This window comes from Arvicanthis niloticus, chromosome 15, assembly GCF_011762505.2.
Source record: "Arvicanthis niloticus isolate mArvNil1 chromosome 15, mArvNil1.pat.X, whole genome shotgun sequence".
NCBI classification, from domain to species: domain Eukaryota; kingdom Metazoa; phylum Chordata; class Mammalia; order Rodentia; family Muridae; genus Arvicanthis; species Arvicanthis niloticus.
This window is the reverse complement of record NC_047672.1, coordinates 38,000,243-38,021,130: the sequence shown is the minus strand read 5'-3', so window position 1 is coordinate 38,021,130 and position 20,888 is coordinate 38,000,243. Positions and strand designations below refer to the sequence as shown.

At 39.9% G+C, this 20,888-nt stretch overlaps 1 protein-coding gene across 2 annotated transcripts in view; it reads left to right on the top strand.

Annotated features, from left to right (window-relative positions):
- Positions 1-42: 42 nt before the first annotated feature.
- Positions 43-20,888, top strand: part of Asb15 (ankyrin repeat and SOCS box containing 15) — a 45,487-nt gene continuing 24,641 nt past the window's right edge. The window contains exon 1 of one of the 2 annotated variants that reach the window (XM_034519309.2): positions 43-467. The gene's annotated coding sequence lies outside the window, so the exon portion shown is untranslated. Of the gene's footprint in view, positions 468-16,491; positions 16,610-20,888 lie in introns of those variants that run through there. The other variant, XM_076913641.1, reaches the window with a different exon arrangement.

The window sequence follows — 20,888 nt, the reverse complement described above, 5'->3', positions numbered from 1 at the left end:
TACAAAAAACTTCCAATATAGTCACTGCAGGGACTTTGATTTTGCTAAGCCTTTGATTGATGTTTTACCTGCACTTCCTCAGCTTATTAAAATGAGGGTGAAAGCGGGCCTGAGCACCATGAAAAAAAAATGCTCTCCTTCCACATGTGTAAATACATACTACTAAGTGGAAACTATAAAGTGGAATTAACCATTTGATGCATCCGTTTGCTCCTGAGGAGACTGATGAATGAAATGTTATGAAGTCACAGTCTTTGTTCCAATGGGAGTTTATGAGGTCATAGTCTCTGTTCTCTGTCCCTCCAGATCCTAAGAACATCTGTCATTGTTGAGTGTGTTCTAGAATGTGGAATCATGGCTTTACAAAAGATGCATGTGTTCTCTGTAACTTTGGATTCAAGTGTCTGCAGGGCAGTATTTGCTAAAGACATCGAGAGTGGACAGACTTGGCTGATCCAGGCTATGAGGTACTACAAAAAACCAATCCCTTCCATGTGGTACAAAAATAAGTAGGTTTCTGAACCAACTTTTTGTAGATGGGCACACTGAATGAAAGCTTGCTAGTGGTATCCTAAGCTAGAGACAGTAGAAGTCACTATAAAATAAGTAGGTTTCTGAACCTACCTTTTGTAGAAGGGCATACTGTGAATGAAAGCTTGCTAGTTGTATTCTAAGCTAGAGACAGAATTCACTATACAGGGACACATCTCGTGGCATCTGTGATATCAGAGGGGCACCTAGGAATGTTTTAACAAACATTGTAAGAATAGAATGTTCTGGGTTCTCAGGTGGTAGACGTGAACTATATGACCGACTCAGAGTAAATGTCCCAATCCTGGGAAAGACAGATGTTAGGAAAGTTTGTAAATGCCAGAGAGAAGTCTGAGGCAGGAGAACTAGAGCCAAACTCTTGACCCTACATCTTACAGAATTTACTCTTCATGCCCTCTCACTTCCAACCAGAGTTGGAGCCTGTGGTTCTGCTTCTCAGAAATTGGGGACTTTTTTTTGTGTGTGTGTGAGAGGTTCCATCTTAACAAAATTAGGTAGATGATGAAATCTAGGGTTCTGACTCAACAGAGGAAAAAAAAAATTAGAAAAAACAACGGAAAGAAAGCATCTTGGTTCCAGGGTAATGGTGAGGTCATTTGCCTGAGGGGACAGTTTCTTCCTTTGACATAATTCCCTTATCATTCATGGCAAGTACCAAAAGTGCTAACAATACCAAACCAGACAGTTTATACCCCTCTCCAAAACCTAGCTAGTCCTGTTTGAGTCATTAAAGTAGAATAAGTTAAACAAACCCCAGACACTTGGAGATGTTCTCTCATACCATTTGTTCAGAAACAGGCTCAACAAATTTAATGAGTAAAATTGACCAGTGTGACCATTTTCAAAAGGAATGAGCAGTATACAGCCTATCTCTGAGAAGGTGATATTTATGTGCAGATGTGGGGCTGAGTAAAGAAACATTGTTACACAGAACCAGCTAATGGATGCTGCAGCCAGAGGGAATGGTCAGTGTAAGGGTCCATGATTCACTGAAGAATGATACCCTAGACTCAAATAGTATATAAGCACAAAGTGTTTTATTCTACAGAAGTCCAGAGTGTTGGGGTCTTCCATTACCAAGACAGAGAGACAAACAAGTGTGCTCGAAGGCCTGATTTAAACACGTTAGGGCATTCCGGGGTAGGTAATTCTTACCTTACTCCAGCTCTAAGCACAGTCCGTTACTGGGGAATGGGGGCTGGAAACAGTTGGTAAGGAAGTAACTGAGGAAGTCTGGAAACTGCTGCTGACCCATGTCCTTGCCTCAGGCCAGGTGGCAGGGCAGCTTCTGAGGCCTGGACTTGAAGCCTGTCATGGCGTCAGCCTAGCCTTCTCATCAGAACTGAGGACTGAGAATCCTGTTCCCTGGAGAGTTTCAAGGCCAAAAGTATTTGACCAAGCCACCTTGTGAATAAATGCAAAACCTTCAACTGTCAGAGCACTCTGACTAAACTGGACTATCCCACTTTCGTTTTAGCCAAGCCTACTTCTTGGAAGTTTTCCACTAGGAGAAAGAGAGAGAGAGAGAAAGAGAGAGAGAGAGAGAGAGAGAGAGAGAGAGAGAGAGAGAGAGAGAGAGATATCATGTTTGCTAATAGCACTAGTCAAGACAGTTAAAGAGCAGTACAATGGGGTAACAAAACGATGAATTTAAAGTGTGGTGCTTGCTTTCAGAGCCGACAGGCAAATGGAGAACATCTGGGTTAACCACTGGGGCAAAGAAAACATCAGAACCTCCCTAATTCTTTCTAAAATTACAAAAAGCTTTTACAGAAGTACAGGGTGGAATTTTCATGCTAATCCACATGTTTTGAAAGCCTGGGTAAATAGTGTAATCATGTGCTCCCCCACCCCCTTAAAATTTCATAGTGGACATAGCTTTGGGGTCTAAGGGCTTCCTTGCTTGTAATATAAAACATTAAGTGAAACAGAATGTTCAACTTATAACAAAGAAAGAAATAATCTTAGGAGTCTTTATATTTAACCGACTTGCCCTTACTTTGCTACAGTATAATCCTGTAATGCAAATATAGTTGAAACATCCCAAATACTGCCTCTTCCCTCTTCCAGTTAATTCATGAGCCATACAGCTTTTTGACCAGCAGGTGGTGACAGAGGTTAATGACAATTTTACATCACTTAGATAATGGAGGGTTTTGCTGTTTGTTTGTTTGTTTGGTGTGTGTGTGTGTGTGTGTGTGTGTGTGTGTGTGTGTGTGTGCACTCGCCCATACACGTGCATGTCCTTTTACAAGTTCTGACGGATCCATTTGTGATAAAATATAATCATTACAGCATAAAGGAGTCTAGCCCAGACTATCTCAGCATCATGTAGATGGGGGGAGCGGGAAAGAAAGTCTGTTTCAAAGAAGCGGGAACTCAGAGTCCACCTGGCTTCAAACAATCATAGTTAATAGCAGTAAATAACTAAAGAAGCCCCAATCCTGTGGCCTTGCATGATACTTAAGTGTGTTACATCACATGCATTTTTAGTCGAGACTGTGAGACTGACTTATATAGAGCTGGAGAAATCAGGTAATAAAAAGGAGTCCATGTGTTATCAGAGCCTGGAATGAGACTGGGCTGGAGAAGGGTGTGTATGATTATAGGGAAATCCTGCTGAGCTAGAGGAATGACGGGAACGTTCACAGCAGCTCAACAGCAGAGGAGGGGGGAGGAAGAAAATTAAGTGGAATCTACATCATATCTTAAGAGCTGGCTGTGGGGGAGCTGGCAGAGACTCTTAGGGAAGCGATGGGAGGGAAGCAAACCAAACAAAACTGTTTCTTGTAAGTGGGGAGATCCGAGACAAAGGATGCAGAAGAGAGTACAGCCTGGAATAACTTAAACAAGTCATTTAGACAACTAGAAATATGAAGCAAATAATGTTTCTGTGAATAAAAATTTGTTCCAATAGGGCATGGTTAAATCTTTGCCAGCTCTTAGGTGCTCCCCTCTTTCACACCATTCCTCCTAGTGGCTTTCATTCCATCTTTTCACAGAAGGCTGCTGGGGCTGCTGTCATTACTGGACCTATATGAGCCCTCATGACTTGCTTCTGTTGAGTAGTCTTGTCCCCTCTTATGGCGTGTTTAAGAGAGGACAAGACTACTTGTCCAGGTAAAACTGAATACAATAGAAAACTGCCTTCCAGTCTCCTCGTTTACTCTAGCAGGTGTGCTTTGTGTTTACACGCCTCTCCCCAAGCCTCTAGGTTTGAAATTAGTTTTAGCCTGTTTACATCTTGCTAATTTAACCAAACAGCAAAAAGCTGTCATTGCTTTGTTTGGGCAAGGGAGGGGTGAAAGGGAAGGAAATTATAAATTTAACCATATTATTTTTGACTGAATTTTATTCAATGACCGCTTTTATAAGTCTTTGATGATATTATAAACAAATGAAAGTTGTATTTTGAAGTTGCATGAAAAATAAAGCAAATCTATTTCCAATGATTCTTATCTTAGTTCCGTGCTCAGTCTTGTTACTTGTTCATATTCCTTCCCCAAAATGTTCCTTGGAGTCACTTTTTCTGTTGTTTCTTCTGTGGAAAATTGGCCACCAAATCCTATCTTCTTTTGATTGGCTGTCTGAGTTCTTCTCCCTACTCTGTTTGAGTTTCTCGGCCCTTTAGAACTGCTTCTAAGTAACTCGTTAAGCCAGATACCTTCCAAAACACTGACTCTCCAACCTTGGAGGGCACTAGAATCCTCTGGAGGTTTATTCAAACAGAAAATGCTGGACCTCAGCCAATACCTGTCCCAACCCCCCCCCCCCATCCTCAATCCTAGTGTCTGATGCTTATCAGGGTTTTGAAGTCTATCGTAAGACCTAAATGTGAATTTCTAACAACTTCCCAGATGATGTTAGGGAAAGGGTGTGGATCAGACTTTGGAAACACTGTTTTCCATGTGTTTTACATAGGATGTTGCCTACATCCCAGCCCTGTCCTACTTAGTGTACCCTGTAGTAGTCCCATAGTCAGTAGCGTCATGCCTACCTGCCCACATTTGAAGACTCCCCCACACTGTATCTCATCCTACCTACCCATTTCACTGCCCATCTCTCCCCAAAATCTTACAAGCCTGCATTTTTTTCCCCCATCAATCCCCTGTACTTTGCATAAAAGATTTTGTCAGGCAACAAGGTTTTGAGAAATAAATTCACTTCTTTCCCCAGCAGCAAGCAAGCCACAAAATGTGGAAGTGGTCCCTGTCTTATTTTACCTTGCTGCATTTTTATTTCTTTATCTCCTTTTTTTTCTTTCAGTCTGATTCTTCATTGAATTTTTATTGATCCTGTTAGTTCCCAGGTCCTTTGGATTCTAGGTCACAAAAGAGAGAAAATAAGGAGATAGGTAAAAACAGGATGTGCATATGTTAATCTTTCTCTTAATCAATGAGGTTCATTTACATTTTGGGTATGAGAAATATAGCTAAGTCATACTCTGGTCATTTAAAAAATATTTTACTATACATCAGTTTTTATTTGTAGTTTATTAAGTATTTGGGGGTGGGGGGACTGACTATTTTAAATTTAGTGGATAACTCTAATAAACATAACTCCCTTGATTTTTGGTTTTGTTGTATAGTCTCTATTAGTAACCTGATGGGGGAAAATATATCATATCCCTCCTCCTGTCTCCTCTGCATCTCTTCTACGGATGTTAGTAAAAGCCTGTGTTTCTCAACATTTGCGTTCATGTAGATATGCTTGAACCTCCAGTATTTGCTACATCATTCAGGGTATCTCCTTTCACCTGCATTACTCCGGCTGAGACATCCAACACCACTTGACTTCTCTCCCGTGTCTGAAGTTTATTAATAGACTCGGCTCTGATTTCAGGGCATAGAAGAGCAGCATTGTACTCGGTAATCCAGGCGCTGTGTTTATACAATCACTAGCCCTATAGTAGAACCTTCCAGCAGCCTCCACTAATCCACTTCTCATGCTTATTTCTGTTTTTATAATTTGACTCAAGCCAGTCTCTAGCAACTTTCCAAAGGTCTTGCGGGACTCCTCCTGTAATTCAGGTGCAAGTGTTGCAAGTTTGAGCATTTGGGAGACATAACTTTGGAGACCTGTTACATGAAGCTATGTTTCTGCTTATAGATGATTAGGTTAGCCGGGCACTTGGGTGGCAGAGGCAGGCAGATTTCTGAGTTTGTAGGCCAGCCTGGTCTACAGAGTGAGTTCCAGGACAGCCAGGGCTACTCAGAGAAACCCTGTCTCGAAACAACAACAACAAAAACCCCAAGCAAACAAAAAAACAAAACAAAAAAAGATTAGATTTAAAAAAAAAAAAAACCACAAACTGAACTCATTTTCTTGTTTCTTCAAAATCCACTGGTATAGCTAGTTCATGTCTCTGTACTGGCAGCTGCGGTGACTTCCCCCTGGCTTCTCTAGTTTGTCTTATGTTTACCTTAAAATATCCTTTTACTTCAGGAGTATTTCCTTGATGTAGGTCCCAATTCTTGCTTGTTATTTTCTATTTTCCTTCTGTAGGGTCTCCAGTTATACCTCTTGAGGACCTTTCGCAACTGTTTTATTTCTATACGATATAAGCGTATAGAAAAATACCGTGCTATCTTTTAAGATGTTTTCTTGACTTGAGTTTTGTTTTCTCTTAACTCTTTCAAAGTTCAGTTGGGAACAACTTAAATGTCTCTTTGTTATGATTGTTACTAAAGTAGCACTCATGAAATCACTCTATTGCTGTGTACTTGCATGTAATACTTATATGTTTGCTTCCAAATTCTTTGCCGTTAGCAATTTGCTCTTATGCAAAATAAACCATGAATATTCTCACAAATACCTGGGTAGTCTTTCTGTAACTCCCTACTTATTTAGTCTCTGCCTGGCTCTTGTTTGACAACTCAGTAGATACTTGTAGTCAAAAGGAAAGTTAAAAATTAACTAAAAGCAAGCTTTAAATGTGCCTGATACTATGGGATTCACAAGTCTATATAAAGTTCATTATCTTCTGGGAACTCAGTTAATTATGGGGAAAAAAAAAATCCCACAAATTAAGTCAATTATTCACTGGGTTCTTATTTAAAAACAAGTTGACTTTGCTATGGAATGTGTTGTGAATCTGGCTTAAGACACCCAGCTTATCTTTTCCTAAATTATAAAAGTTGTATTTGGATATTAGTTGAATTAAAAAGCATAAAGGACCTGGTGAAGCTGGAAGTTCCTTTTGCCATTGTTCAGCCCCTGACCTTCAGTTAAATCCACATTTGGCAAATAACAACACTATAAAAACCCAGTGTCACCCTGCCTATCTTCGAAGTGTTTATAATAAAATCTGATATAATATAGGGACATAAATAATTACTCTTGAAGAGTAGTTAAACATGGTACAGAAATGAAAGGAGAAGATGGGTTCTGGCATGATTAGAAGTTCATGGAAAAAGAGGAGGAAGGCTTAAGCTGAGTCACTGTGGTTTGTATGAAGATGACGCCTCATAGGATCATATATTTGAATGGTTCGTCATGAGGAGTGGTCCTATTTGAGAAGGATTGGGAAGCATGGCCTTCTTGGTGTAGGCGTAGCTTATTGGAGGAAGTGTATAACTGGGGGTGGAACTTTGAAATTTCAAAAGTTCACACCAGGCCAATTGTGCCTCGCTCTTTCTCTGCCAACAGATCCGAAGATAGCTTTCAGCCACTGCTCCAGCACCATGTGTGCTACCACGCCCCTACCATAAAAAAACTTCAGATTAAATGTCTGAAACTGAAAGCAAGCCCCCCCAGTCAAATGTTTTCTCTTATACTAGTTGCCTTGGTCATGGTTTCTCTTCACAGCAATAGAACAGTGACCAAGACAGTCTGAAAGGAACAAAAAGACTTCTACAGACAGGAATGATAGGTAACAAGAAAGGCCTGTGACCCAAGTGACAGATGACCAAGAACCTAGAGTGGATGTCAGGAGCAAGACAAGAGGTGTAGTCTGAGACAATGGGCTGCAGTATGAGAAACACTTTTCTTATCAACCTCAGTGAGCCCAGTATCTTGACTTGCTCTAAAGAATAGAATTCTTTATTCTCAAGGTATCTTAGTTATTTTTCTATTGCTATGAAGAAACATCATGACCAAGGCAACTTATAGAAGAAAGAGTTTATTTGAGGCTTTCATTTTCAGAGGTGAGTCTTTGATCGTCATGCCAGGAAACATGGCAGAAGATGGGCAGACATGACTCTTGAGTAGTAGCTAAGATTTTACATCTAATCCAAAAACATGAGACAGAAAGAGAGCTAACTGGAAACAATATGGGCTTTTGACCTCAAAGCCCTCCTAGAATGGCATACCTCTTCCAACAAGACCACACCTCCTAATCCTTCCCAAACAGTCTCACCAACTGGGGACCCATATGAAGCTATGGGAGCCATTCTTAGTTAGTGACAATGACTACACAGAGTGAGTCAATGTGACACAAAGTTTGTTTGTTTATTTGCTAAAGAAAAAGATAACATACTTTTCATTTAAGCACTACCCACTGTTAAGCAAGAGGCAGACCTCTCTTAACATCTATAATCAAGATTAAACAAGGTTAAAAAATTAGGTAAAGCTTAAAGTTAGGTTAAGAATATAAGCTGGCTTGTTTATTGCTCTTAAAGAATTTCTTCTTGTAAGTGAAACAGTATGGCAGCTTATGAGGAGCAGCGTTCAGGTGCAGAGATGAAAGAGGAGTGCTAGCAAGATTAAATTCACAGACTGAGTAGTTTTTGACTTTAAGTCTGAACATAGGCTATTTTAACAGCTTTGCTTGAGATGTTTCCCAATGACCAGGTTGTTGTTTTCATATAGTCTACCTTCACAGCAGCTTGTGAGCTGTGTAGAAAATTGTTGGCTTTTACCCAGCAAGAACGAGAACCAGATCCCTGAGGGTGAGGTCTCTTAATTTACCCACCTTTCCTTCTTGTTCAGGATTCCTGTATACCCATCTGTTTAGAGAGGAAAATGGAATTTAACTAAGGCCATAGGTGCCCCGTACGGTGTGTTACATAATCAGGTTCTCCAACACAGAACTGATACAGTCTCAGCTCTGTTACTTGAGTGGTTTGAGTACCTGAGTGAAATAACCATCACGGCCAAACTTGCTAGTCACAGGGATAGCTCCGAGTGTGCCTCTGCCTCCTGTCATTTAGGCAACAGCTCATTGTGATGGAAAGATACAGCATCTCTGTCGCTACTAGGAGCAGAATGGCTGTGAGTATGCCAAGCAAGTGTCTGTTCCCAAACACATTCCCACTTCTGAGAACATCTAGCATAAAATGCTTAACTCTGTCTAGGTTAAAATCCTAGCCGGTCTTCCCATTAGCTAAATGACTGTGCAGAATTTTCATTAACCTCTTAATTTTTCCCTCCTCTCTGGAAAATGGTCATAGTGTTAGGACATGCCACCTACCTTTCAGGAAGGCTGTGGCAATTAAATGTGAATTGTATTTATAGGAGATAAAAATTGCTTTGTGCAAGATAGAAACTCGGAAACTGTTTTCTTGGTGGAGGCAACCCTTCACCAGAGTACCACATAGGTGCCTGGAAATGAAATAGAATTAATTGTTTTGTTTTTTCACCTAAGTGTCTTTGTACAGTATAAAGTTGTATGCCTGCCCAGAAGCCCCAAGCACAGAATTTGGTGTAATGCTTAGTTATAACAAAAACTCACTAAATACCACTCAATATTATGATTACCAAGGGACAGGCCACTCCAAAGGCAACAGTGCTGAGGGATTGTACGAGACTGCCTGATTAGCTGTGCTATGAAAAGAGACCAATATTTATAATACATATCTCCATCCTGGAAGAGTTCAAAATACATAACTGGGAAGCAAGCTGAACAGAAATCTATGTTGTGTTCATCTCCTATTAAATAGTTCTGGCTACATTTTGGCACCGCATCAGGGATACTGAGCTATAGTAGGCCTTACTTAAAAGTATCTTCTACTTGACAACTCAATAGCTGACTTCCCAAAGCTTCCTTCAGCTCTCTGCTGAGAGGAATATGTTATGTCTCTCACAGAGAGCATGTGCTGCACAATATTCTTCAACATAACCAGTGGAAGTTTACGGATCTGTAAGCTGTTTATAGAAACTCTCTACCTTCCAAACACTTAGAATTTAAAGACAGAGAGTATCATCAATGTGTTAGTCAGGGTTCTCTAGAATCACAGAACTTACGGAATGTCTCTCTATATTAAGGGAATGTATTGTAATGACTTACAGTCTGTAATTCAACTAAGCCAACTATGGGCAGCTGTGGATGGGAAGTCCAAGAATTGGTCTAGTAGTTGCTCAGTCCCAGGAGACTAGTTGTTTGAACTGATCTTCCATAGAAGTAGGTTCTGAGCCTGGCGGTGGTGGCACACGCCTTTAATCCCAGCACTTGGGAGACAGAGGTAGGCAGATTTCTGAGTTCGAGGCCAGCCTGGTTTACAGAGTGAGTTCCAGGACAGCCAGGGCTACACAGAGAAACCCTGTCTCTAAAAACCAAAAAAAAAAAAAAGAAGTAGGTTCTGATAGATATGATGGAAAGTAAGTGAAAACAGTCAAAAAAAAGAGTGAATCTTCCTTCTTCCAATGTCCTTATATGTAGGCTTCCATCAGAGGGTGAGGCCCAGATTAAAGCTGTGTACCACCAAAGACTTGCTTTGTCCTGGCTGACCTTGAACTCAGAGATATACTTGCCCCAGTCTCCTGGGATTAAAGGCGTGTATTCCTTGCCTGGGCCTAAGCTTTTCATGACCACTATGCCTCAAGATCTACGTACCAAGATCCAGGTTAGAACTTGTGTTTTCTAGCCTCAAGACCTGGATCACAGGTGTGCCCTCCAAGTCTGTATTGCAGTTCATTCCAGACAGAGTCAAGTTAATGATGAGAAATAGTCATTATAACCAATAATTCATTTATGAAATAATGCTTTCACTTCACTATTTGTGCTCATTGGTAATTGTTGGAGTTCTGGAGTGAAGGTGGGATGTAACCATTTAATTATGCAACTATAAAAATTAAGATGAAGTTCTAGATGCCTAGATTCTGGTTGTAAAAGAAGGATCCTCCCCAACAAAAGTCCTAAGAGTGCATTTTTTTTTTTAACCTTCATCTGACTCTTGATGTTCTGGTTTCTAAAATGTTTATGAGCTTCACTACACAATAGACAAGTTTCTAAATCTCCTTTAAAACTTTGTGTGTGTGTGTGTGTGTGTGTGTGTGTGTGTGTGTGTGTGCGCGCGCGCGCGCACACGCGTGTGTATGTGTGCTTCTGTCTGTGTGTGCGTGTGTCTCTGTGTGTGTGTGTGCTTCTGTCTGTGTGTGCATCTCTCTCTCTCTCTCTCTCTCTCTCTCTCTCTCTCTCTCTCTCTCTCTCTCTCTGTCTGTCTCTCTGTCTCTCTCTGTGTGTGTGTGTGTAGGCCAGAGGTCAACATTGGATATCTACGTCCGCCTTACTTTTTTCAAGACTATATCTCCCACTGATCCTGAAGCTCACTGGTGTCCAGCAAGATCCAAGAATCTGTCTTTATATCCTGCCTCCTTCTTCACAACACCAGGATTGCAGATATTTATCACCCTGCCAACTTGTATAGAAGTGCTGGAGATCAGAACTCAGGTCCCCATGCTCTGTGGTAGGCACTGTACCAGCTAAGCCATTTCTCCAACCTTCAATGTTCTTTGATTTAAACTTGTACAAATCAAATTATAAAAACTTTTTGCGGTCTTGTGTGTGGCACATAGTAACTACCAAGTACATGCTTAGTAGATGAATGGACCCTGTACACAAGCAGGAGATGTGTCTTATCCAGGTGCCCAGAGGTCATAAGAAGGCTGTGAAAGAAAATCTTGCTTAGGAGATTATTAGCCCCTCATTTAAAATATAACTCATATAAAAGAGAAGACAGGGTAAAAACTACATAAATATTTTAGCACGGTCTCAAACTGTAAAATTAGGGGAGGCTGAGAAGGTAGAACTTTGGAAAATGGTGTCCTAGATCATAAAATTAAATAGAAATCAGACCTCATCCAACTCCCAAGCCCGACAACAGCATTTCATGTGAATGGGCGACTCCAGGCCAAGAAGACAGTGTCCAGGCACTCTGTTTCCTGATGGTCTTAGGAGCTTTGGTGAGGGTGTGGAGGCCCTTCCTTATTCTCTGAGGCCGCAAGTTCAGCCCTGCAATGCCTATTTTATGCTTACTTCACAAGCTTTTCTAAAGACATACTGGTGCTTAAATACTAATTACTTGTTCAAAATTTTTAGTAGAATCTATTTTTTCCACCCCTACAACAGGTTAGTCATAAATATCTAACCCCAACCCTTCAGCATCCATAATGCTGAGACACTACACACACCAGAGAAGTTAAGAAAAACAAACTGAAATCATTAGACTAGATAAGAGCTCCGAGAAGCAACTGAATCAAAACGAGCATACAAAGGTTAGCTTTCAGTAGACCCAAATCTATGATTTCAAACATATTAGAAAGACAGCTCTACTCATAACATATTAAAAAATAAATACTAAATGTTTGAAACTTTATTAAATTAAAATAAAATGTTAAATAAGTTGAGCTATGTCATTTTCCTGAGGAGAAGAGTCAATATTTTGCACAGGCCAATTTTTCCCAAATGAGTCTATTCTTGGCGTACTTTAAGTTGTAACCTTATTCTTATTACTGGAAATGATTCTGAAAATCGTGTGTAAGAAACAGCATGTGACATAAAGGATTTTGAAATAAATATAAAGGCTTGTTCTTCCAAATGTCATATCATTCTGTACTGCTGCAATAATTAAAATACCGTGGTCCCAGTAAAAAGAATAGATAGACAAATGAGTGTGTTAGTATTCCCTTAACAGTTCTTCAGATGTAGGATATAATTAACTAAACAAAGAAATCAAATAACCTTGCATTTGAATTATATATGTTCCTCCTATTACAGAGTCTCTGTTGTAGACTAATAGTTCTGAATAAACTGTTTAACCTTCTTAAGTGTGTGTGTGTGTGTGTGTGTGTGTGTAGAGGTGTCAGGAAGTAGGGAGATAATAAAGCTGGATGACTTTTTAATAGAGGGAAAGAATATGTAGTTGGGTGGGTAGGGAGGTGGGGACAGTCTGGGAAGAGTTGGAAGAGGGGAAAGAATACTGTCAAAATATATTATATTACAATTTTAAAAAGAAAGGACTTTGGTTTTATTGAGGTCCCCTTAACACATAAAATTCATGTAAACATATATAATGTGGTGATTTGATATACTTAGATAACTATAAATTTATTTAGATAAATTATTAGATAAGTATATCATAATCAAACTAATTAATATAGACATCACCTGGATAATTACCATTGTGTATTGTGAGATCTACTATTTTAACAAGCTATGAGTATATAACATGTTATGTTGTGCATCAGAACTCTGAAGCCTATTCCTCTTATAACTGACATTATGCACTTTTTTTTTTTTTTTTTTTTTTTGGCTACTCTCATGACCCTGGAAAACACTATTCTTTGCTATTTCTGTGAGATCTGTTTTTTTTAGTTTCCACATATAAGTAATACCACGCTGTGTTTGTCTGTATCTATCTGGATTATTTCATACAGGTCTTCCTAGGTTCATCCATCTTGTTGTAAATGCCAGGATTGTTTTTATTTGTATGGTTTAATAACATTGCATTATAATATACACTGGGCTTCTACTGCTGGATACTTGGCTTGGTTGTATCTCTCGACTACTGTGAATCATGCTGCAGGAACGCATGCCTTTGAGATGCTGGTTTCTAATTCCAGTGGCCAGATACTCAGAAATAGAATGCTAGATCATATGGTAGTTGCATTTTTAAAAACTTTTTGAGAAATTTCATTAAAACTTCCTCTCCTGCATTTGCGTTTGTGATGCTGCTTGGCTGTGAAATGGCTAGAATGACATCAGCACCATGGGCTTTTCCACAGGTGTGTAACTCTCCTGGAGGAGTTTCGTGCTCACACATTTGACTCAGTGTTAGTTCTTGGGTTTCCAGCCTGAAGAAGCAAGACAGTCATCCAAGGACTTTGGAAGCAAGATAGAAACTGATGACTTCCTTCCTTTCGTTTCTACTTTGTTCCTGAACCTTTTTTCTACAGTGTTAGAATAATAACAGTTTTTTTTTTTTTTTTTTTTTCAGAAAGCAGAGCTTAGTCTGCAGTTCTTATAGGGCTTTATAAAAAAGGAACTGGAGTGGTGTGAATCTACTAAATGGCTCTGAGGGACAGTGCGTGGATTATGTGTAATGGTAGCAAGAGATGTATTTCATTTCATGATGAGAAGCCTGCAGACCTCATGCTTGTTTCCAGGAACACAGAGTACCTGTAGTAAAGTCAGGCAGTCAAGGCCTGCAGGTGCCTTAAGTACGGACACAGGGATGCTCCACCACTCCCTTGGAATTCCCATTCAATACCACCCAAACCTTCTTATTCCCTAAATAGAAAGGGCTGAGCCCAAGGGCGGTCTCTAACAGTACATCTCAGGCATTCTAACCTCAGATTCTCCATGTCCTTGGCTATAATTATCCCCTTGAACCAGGACATGCATGTGTTCCTAAATATAGAGAGAAGGGATGTGTCTCTGGATGTCTTTCACGTTACGTTTTCCTTCATCAGGATGGTGCTATTCAATAATGCTTTGCTGTTCAGCCATACCTCTCTCTGAACTCAACCCCACCAGCAAAGCAAAGGCCTGTTTAAACAAATTATTTACTAATTTACAATTTCACACATACATTGTTTGAAATCAGATTTATTTCATTTTCACTTTGAGAAGTGACACTTTTTTTTTTATTTTTTTTTTCGAGACAGGGTTTCTCTGTATAGCCCTGGCTGTCCTGGAACTCACTCTGTAGACCAGGCTGGCCTCGAACTCAGAGATCCACCTGCCTCTGCCTCCCAAGTGCTGGGATTAAAGGCGTGTGCCACCACCGCCCGGCTGAGAAATGACACGTTCAAAAAAAAAAAAAAAAAGCAATTGTGAAGTTAATTATTAATACCATGAGCAGATCACTTTTTATTCAAAGGGTGTTATTACATATGTGTGTAAATGGCTGCGTGCTTGAGGAATAAGCCTAATAAAGGTCATGGATGACATAGGCAGATTATTATTACTGTTTCCGTAATACTGGTGAGTACATTGAGTCTCGATATTTCTTGTTATTTGGGAAGGGGCCTTACTCTATAGGTCAAGGTGGCCTTGAGCAAATGATGCCTCCGCCTCCGCCTCTGCCTCCCCAGTCAGTGCTACTATTATAGGCATCTGCTACCACACATGACTCAAAACTCTAAAATCAAAGGTGTTAGAGACCATGAGGTAAAGCAGTGTTTATTTGTAAGTCTGTTATTCAAAAGCTCAGCTCATTAACCACAAAGGTTCTCGTGTGTGTGTGTGTGTGTGTGTGTGTGTGTGTGTGTGTCACTTTAAATACTCTATCTGACTTGGGACAGAAGTGCACAGCAACTATTCTATACGTGTGACAGCACAAAGTGATTTAAGATCACACATCACTGCAGTGTGCTGAACCACATTTGAACATGTTTGCATTTTTTTTTCCATAAGTTCTACTAAATTTCAAAGATTTACTTGAATTTTTAAGGTGGACATTAAAACAGCACTGTATGAAAATTGAAGCAGTTAGCATCTCGAGTGCCTTTGACAACGATGTTATGGAGACGTTCCATCAGGTTAATCATTTAGGAAATGTGCCAGACTTTTAATCCCTATCCTTTACTTTTTTGGTCTTCCATTTACAGTGCTATAAATGTAAATTGTTTTTCAAAGTTTGCTTCAAGAATGACAGAAGCACTCCTTGTTTATCACACCTAAAACACAGGCAGAAGGACTGCCCCTTCCATACTGTGTCTTTCTGAAGTGAAAGGTCAATGGCAGATTTACTACAGTATTCGTATTTCCTCAATGGCACCAAAGACAAACTCAAGTCTAGTCTGCTTCTGCTCCCAGAATCCTACATTAAGAAAAGGCAGAAAGGTCAATGCCAATGAAGCCAACTTGGAGCTGTGGGATGAAGGCTGGGAAATATCACTCAACCCCAGAAGTCTGGAGGCCAGAGATCCTTGGGCAGGGTTGTGTCACTGGAGAAGGGAGGGGGACAGACAGAAGCCAGATGGCTCTGTGAATGTTGACAGTGGCAGGGTAACAAAGATAGCCCTGTCAAAATAAACTCAAGGCAGGTTGTTCTCACCAGGAAACTGGTAAATACAACAGCAGCTTTTATTGGCTGTAGTTAATTTTTTCTTCTGATTTTGTGGCCCTTTAAGGAAATAGCCCCTTAAATTAAAATAGTGTTCTGTTTTTTTTTTTTGTTTTTTGTTTTTTTGTTGTTGTTGTTGTTGTTTTTGCTTGCTTTACATCTGCTACATATTTAAAAAAAAACAAAAAACAAAAAACCCACTATTCCATATACTTGCTTATTAACCTGTGCATTTTTGGTCAGATGGATACAGCTGAGAGCTTGGTATCTGTGCATATCTGGCAGTTCCTCAAAGCAAACCACAGTCAAGACAGTAAGTTGGTGTAAGATCATCACATCCAATGTCGTTTGATTTGGGCCTAAAAGTTGAGGAATGAAAAAAAAAAAGTGGGTACTGAAATTTGCCTGGAGGATGGGGGATCCCCCGACACACAGAATCACACATTTACGTCTTGATTTCACACTACAGTCTGCTTTGACTTCTGTGGATGGAAGGTCTTTCTCCTCTGTCATGGAGCCTCTCTGGAGCTGAGTCAGCAGATCATGTTTTCTGCAAACACTTTGAACCAATCAGAACAGAGTTAATCTTATTATTCTCCCATGGGTTTGTGTTTCTTTTGATGAGAGTCAAGAGAAGTCATGGGTAATTCTTCCCTGTGTGCCAGGGAACACTTGTGTTTCTGCTGCACAAGGTCAGATCTTAATTTAACAACCGACTGAATACTTAATTTTAGATACACTGAGGAACACATTAGCTCCACGGCAGGCACTTCCTCTGGTTTAGGAAGGCAAGGCCCTGGATAAGAATAACAAGACGATCGTTCCAAAAGGTGAGATTATGAAATGTTTGATCTGTACCTCACCAGCTTGCTTATGGAGTATCAGCACTGGAAACATTCAGAACAGATGGGCACACTAGGTGTGGTGGGAACTCATCACTTCAAGTCTGGTTGGTCACCTATGGGCTCACCTATCTAATTATAGCATAAAGCTGGGATCGATTCATTGACTTAGAGAACAGCAACTCAGTAATTATTATGCACCACAGAATTATAACATGAGAAAAACAGATCAAGGAGGAATATATCAATGAGGAATACCCATGTGCAGGATGCAGACCCACTAGAGCCTTATCTTTTCTCATGGTTTCTAGGGGGTAGAAATGACATTTGTCAGTAACTAACAAGGTCTTTTTTTTTTTTTTTTATCATTTATTGCAAAAGATAGATGTTTTGTGTTCAGATTTTAAAAATGTCCTTTAAGATAAAAAAGAAAAATGCTGAACTGAGTAGATCCGGAGATTTATTCCCCTGGATGATACTATAGAGTTGTGGGGCTGCAAGGCCTTAAGACGCAGCAGACTCCAGTGCTCATTGGTTGTTCACTGAAGAATTTCTGGGTAACTGTCAATATAGAAAATGGTTTTATTTCTATAGAATACTTATCACTGCTTCATGGTTGGTGCACTAAAAAAAATCATAACTTTATACTTTGTTTTTATAAGAGTACCTAATAATTTCTAATGAAAATATGCCCAACCTTCCTCCCAGGAGTCAATTAGTTTGTGAATTCTTTAAATTCTTTCACAAAACTTTTTCTGAAGTTTATGAATTTGTAGGTTACAGAATGATGCCTGCACTTCATGAATCCCTTCTGTTGTAGTGAACCAGCTAAACCTGTATGGTCCGTTAGAGATGACCACGTCTCCACCATCCCTGTGATGTGTGCACACGAGCAGATTGCTTGGCCAACTTGCCTTTGGTTTTACTTGTAAAAGTGGAAGAGTGTGTTGTGAACATTGAGTTACTCAGTCCATGTAATGCAGACAGTACAGGAGGCTTCAATAGACATTGGCTCTGGTGATTATTAAGTTCACTAAGTACATACTTTCTGAGGAACAAATGTGATTTTGCCTTAGTGCTAACTCTGAACCGAACACAAAGAGCATCGGGAAGTATCTACTATATATTGTTTTTAAAGGGGTTTATTTATTTATTTTAATATGTTTTCATTACATTTGTTCACATGTGTGTGTATACACGTGTAGGTGCATGTTCATGTCATGACATACTTGTGAAGCTCAGAAGAGAACTTTTAAGAGTGGGTTCTTCTTTTCTAGCACACAGGAACCAAGGGTTGATCTCAGGTCATTTAGATTTGGCAGCAAGCAACTTTATCACCGAACCTATTGTAATAGCCCAAGTTTATTATTTTTTATTAGCACATGCATGTGTGTGTGTGTGTGTGTGTGTATACATATGTGCATGTGCATATAGAGGGCTGAGGTCAACACCAGGTATCTCCCACAATCACTCTCCATCTTATCTTTTGAGACAGGTTCTTCAGCTGGAAATGATCTCAGTGAGTCCAGAGCTAGGGTTTCAAACACAGGTTACGATGCTGGGCTTTTGTTTGTTTGTTTGTGTTTGCTTTGGTTTTTATGTGGGTGATGGGTATTCTAACTCAGGCCTTCATACTTTTATGCAGTAGATGCTTTATGACTGAACCATCCTTCAGCAGCTTGAACACTGTATTTAAAAGCAAGAAACTCTAATAATGTCTATATGGTATTGGGGGGTAGGGCCTGGTGGGCCCTGAGCCTGAAACACAGCTGACATTGAATGATAAATAGAATATCCTGAATCCCTTAGGATGATTACTTCTGGCAACCCATGAGCCAGTTTTCTTTTGTGTTTTTGTCCATCAGTAGAGGAATGCTGTCCATACTATGAAGCTGTCTTTCAACACAGCATTGTACATATTCTGTGATGATCTGAGTGTCAAAAAAGAGACATGAGTACTGATAATGTCTTCAAGAAAATTTGTAAGTGGATAAACAGCTTTTCTCAAGGATGCTAAGTAACAGACCCATGCCAGCTTGGAGGCCTCTGTCATGTGCAAATGTCTGTTCCACATTTGTCCTCGTCAGCAGAGCACAAGAATGTATGAGACTTGCTTATTAAGTCTGTGAATAGACAAATAGTTGGGAGGGCAGAGATGCAATCAATCTTGGCAGATGGGAAAAGAGGTCAAACTTTAGCAAGATGAAGGCAGGAGGAATAAACAAAGAGTGGCCTGGAGACTGACTCAGCAAATGGTATGAAAAATCTAGATTTCAGAACGTAGGGCAGGAGAGGTTCCAATCCATTGTGCAACATGATAGCCTCCAAGCTTATCACTTTGGCTTAAGTTAATAGATGTATGTGTAATATGTAAGAGAGAGGTGGGTCTGCCCACTTGATGGTGTGCTGTTCTGCCTATACCTGCTGGCCTGCACTCAGAGCCTGTAGGTCAGAGCTCCTTTAGCTGTCAAGATGACAAGGGAAGTTTAATCATGTCACATTGAGAGAAACTAGGCAGACTTGGGAGGAGAAGGTTCAGTGGAGTCCTGACAGCCTCTAAGGAGATATTTTAAAAGGCTCCAGAGGAGCCACAGTTTTTCTGCACAGTTCTGAAGAACAGAGAGAGAATTTGAACCTGTTGAATTTCAGTTTCAAGGTAGGGATAGGAGTTTTATGTTCCTCACAACCTATAAACCTAGACAAAGCATCAGGGTCTCTGTGGAGATAATGAACCCCTGGCACTGGACTTAAACCGAAGGTAGACATGCACTGGGCATATTGGAAATGGGGCATTTATGTGACCTACCTAGTGAATTTCAACTATGCAGGTAGCTGGTTCCTTGGAAACAGAAGGAGAATAAAATCTTAGAGATACTAAAGGACATGTCCATGGATGAACCAAAAATGCTCAAACATAAGCTCACACTTCCTCATTCCAGAGAAGTTCAGCCATTCAATAATGACTGGAAGTATTTACTGATAACCAGGCAGCTGATAGAGGCAGTCCAGGACTGGAGCAGAGGTTCAGCCTCTATTCTCCACTGCCTCCAACAGGAGAAAATCAATGGCTTATGGATGGCTTTAACACAAAATACTAAGTTATGCAAAATAGCTCAGAATTGCTTGAGTGATTCTGGAATAGACTTGAGTACTGCACTGGAATTTTTATGTCTAACAAAATGAACCACGCCTCGAAACAAATACTTTCAGAAAGAAGATGTATGAATACTCATATTTTCATGTGTTGTATATATGCATGTATGAATAAGAATAAGAAGAGGCTTGGAGAATGGTTCAGAGTATACAGTGCTTGCCACATAAGTGTGAGGGCTAGAGTTCAGATTCCCAGCACTTACGTAAGATCAAAGTTGCCATAGAGGCCACCTATTATCTCAACCTTCTAGAGGCAGAACAGGGGATCCCCAGGGCAAGCTTGTTAGCTAAACTAGCTAAATCATTGAGCTCTGGGTTCAGGAAGAGATCCTGCGTCAGTTAAATAAAGTAGAGGACTATCACAGAAAACACTCTACCCTCTACACCCCAATACCATATGGACATTATTAAAGTTTCTTGCTTTTAAATACAGTGTCTAGCTGCTGTACTGCATAAAAGTACGAAGGCCTGAGTTAGAATACCCATCACCCACATAAAAACCAAAGCAAACACACACACACACACACACACACACACACGTGTATGTACACGCTGTACACATGATATTCTTTATGATGTGTTTACTGTGATTGTAGCTGATTCACCTTTTCCAACTGAGTAAGCCAAAGGCATGTTTTAAGTTATTTGAAATTGCCATTATCACCCTTGGGAGCTTCCTTTCACTAATTATTGAAAAATAAGCATTTCTTCTTATATAGATAGATGTAATAGCCAGGGTAATTACTTGAATGAGACAGGTAACTGATTAATTTGTCAGATTGCTGTTGTTTTTCACACCAAGAATGTCCCCACTGGGCTTCACTTGTTTTAATGAAATTCAAGCATTCCAAGTATAGGATATTGTATGTTAGCAGTAGAATCGTTGTCATTTGATAGGTCCTTGGATTTCTTTATTTTGTATAATTTTATATCCTTTTAAAGACATCTCCCTAAATACCCACCTCAAAGACCTTAACTAGTCCCATCCAGTTCTGTTTTTGTGAGTCAACATTTTTGGATTCCGTGTTTTGAGACCTTGCAATATCTTTTCTGGAATTTTATTTATGTAATATAATGCTCTATAGCTTCCTCCTTCTTATCACAAATGACTTCA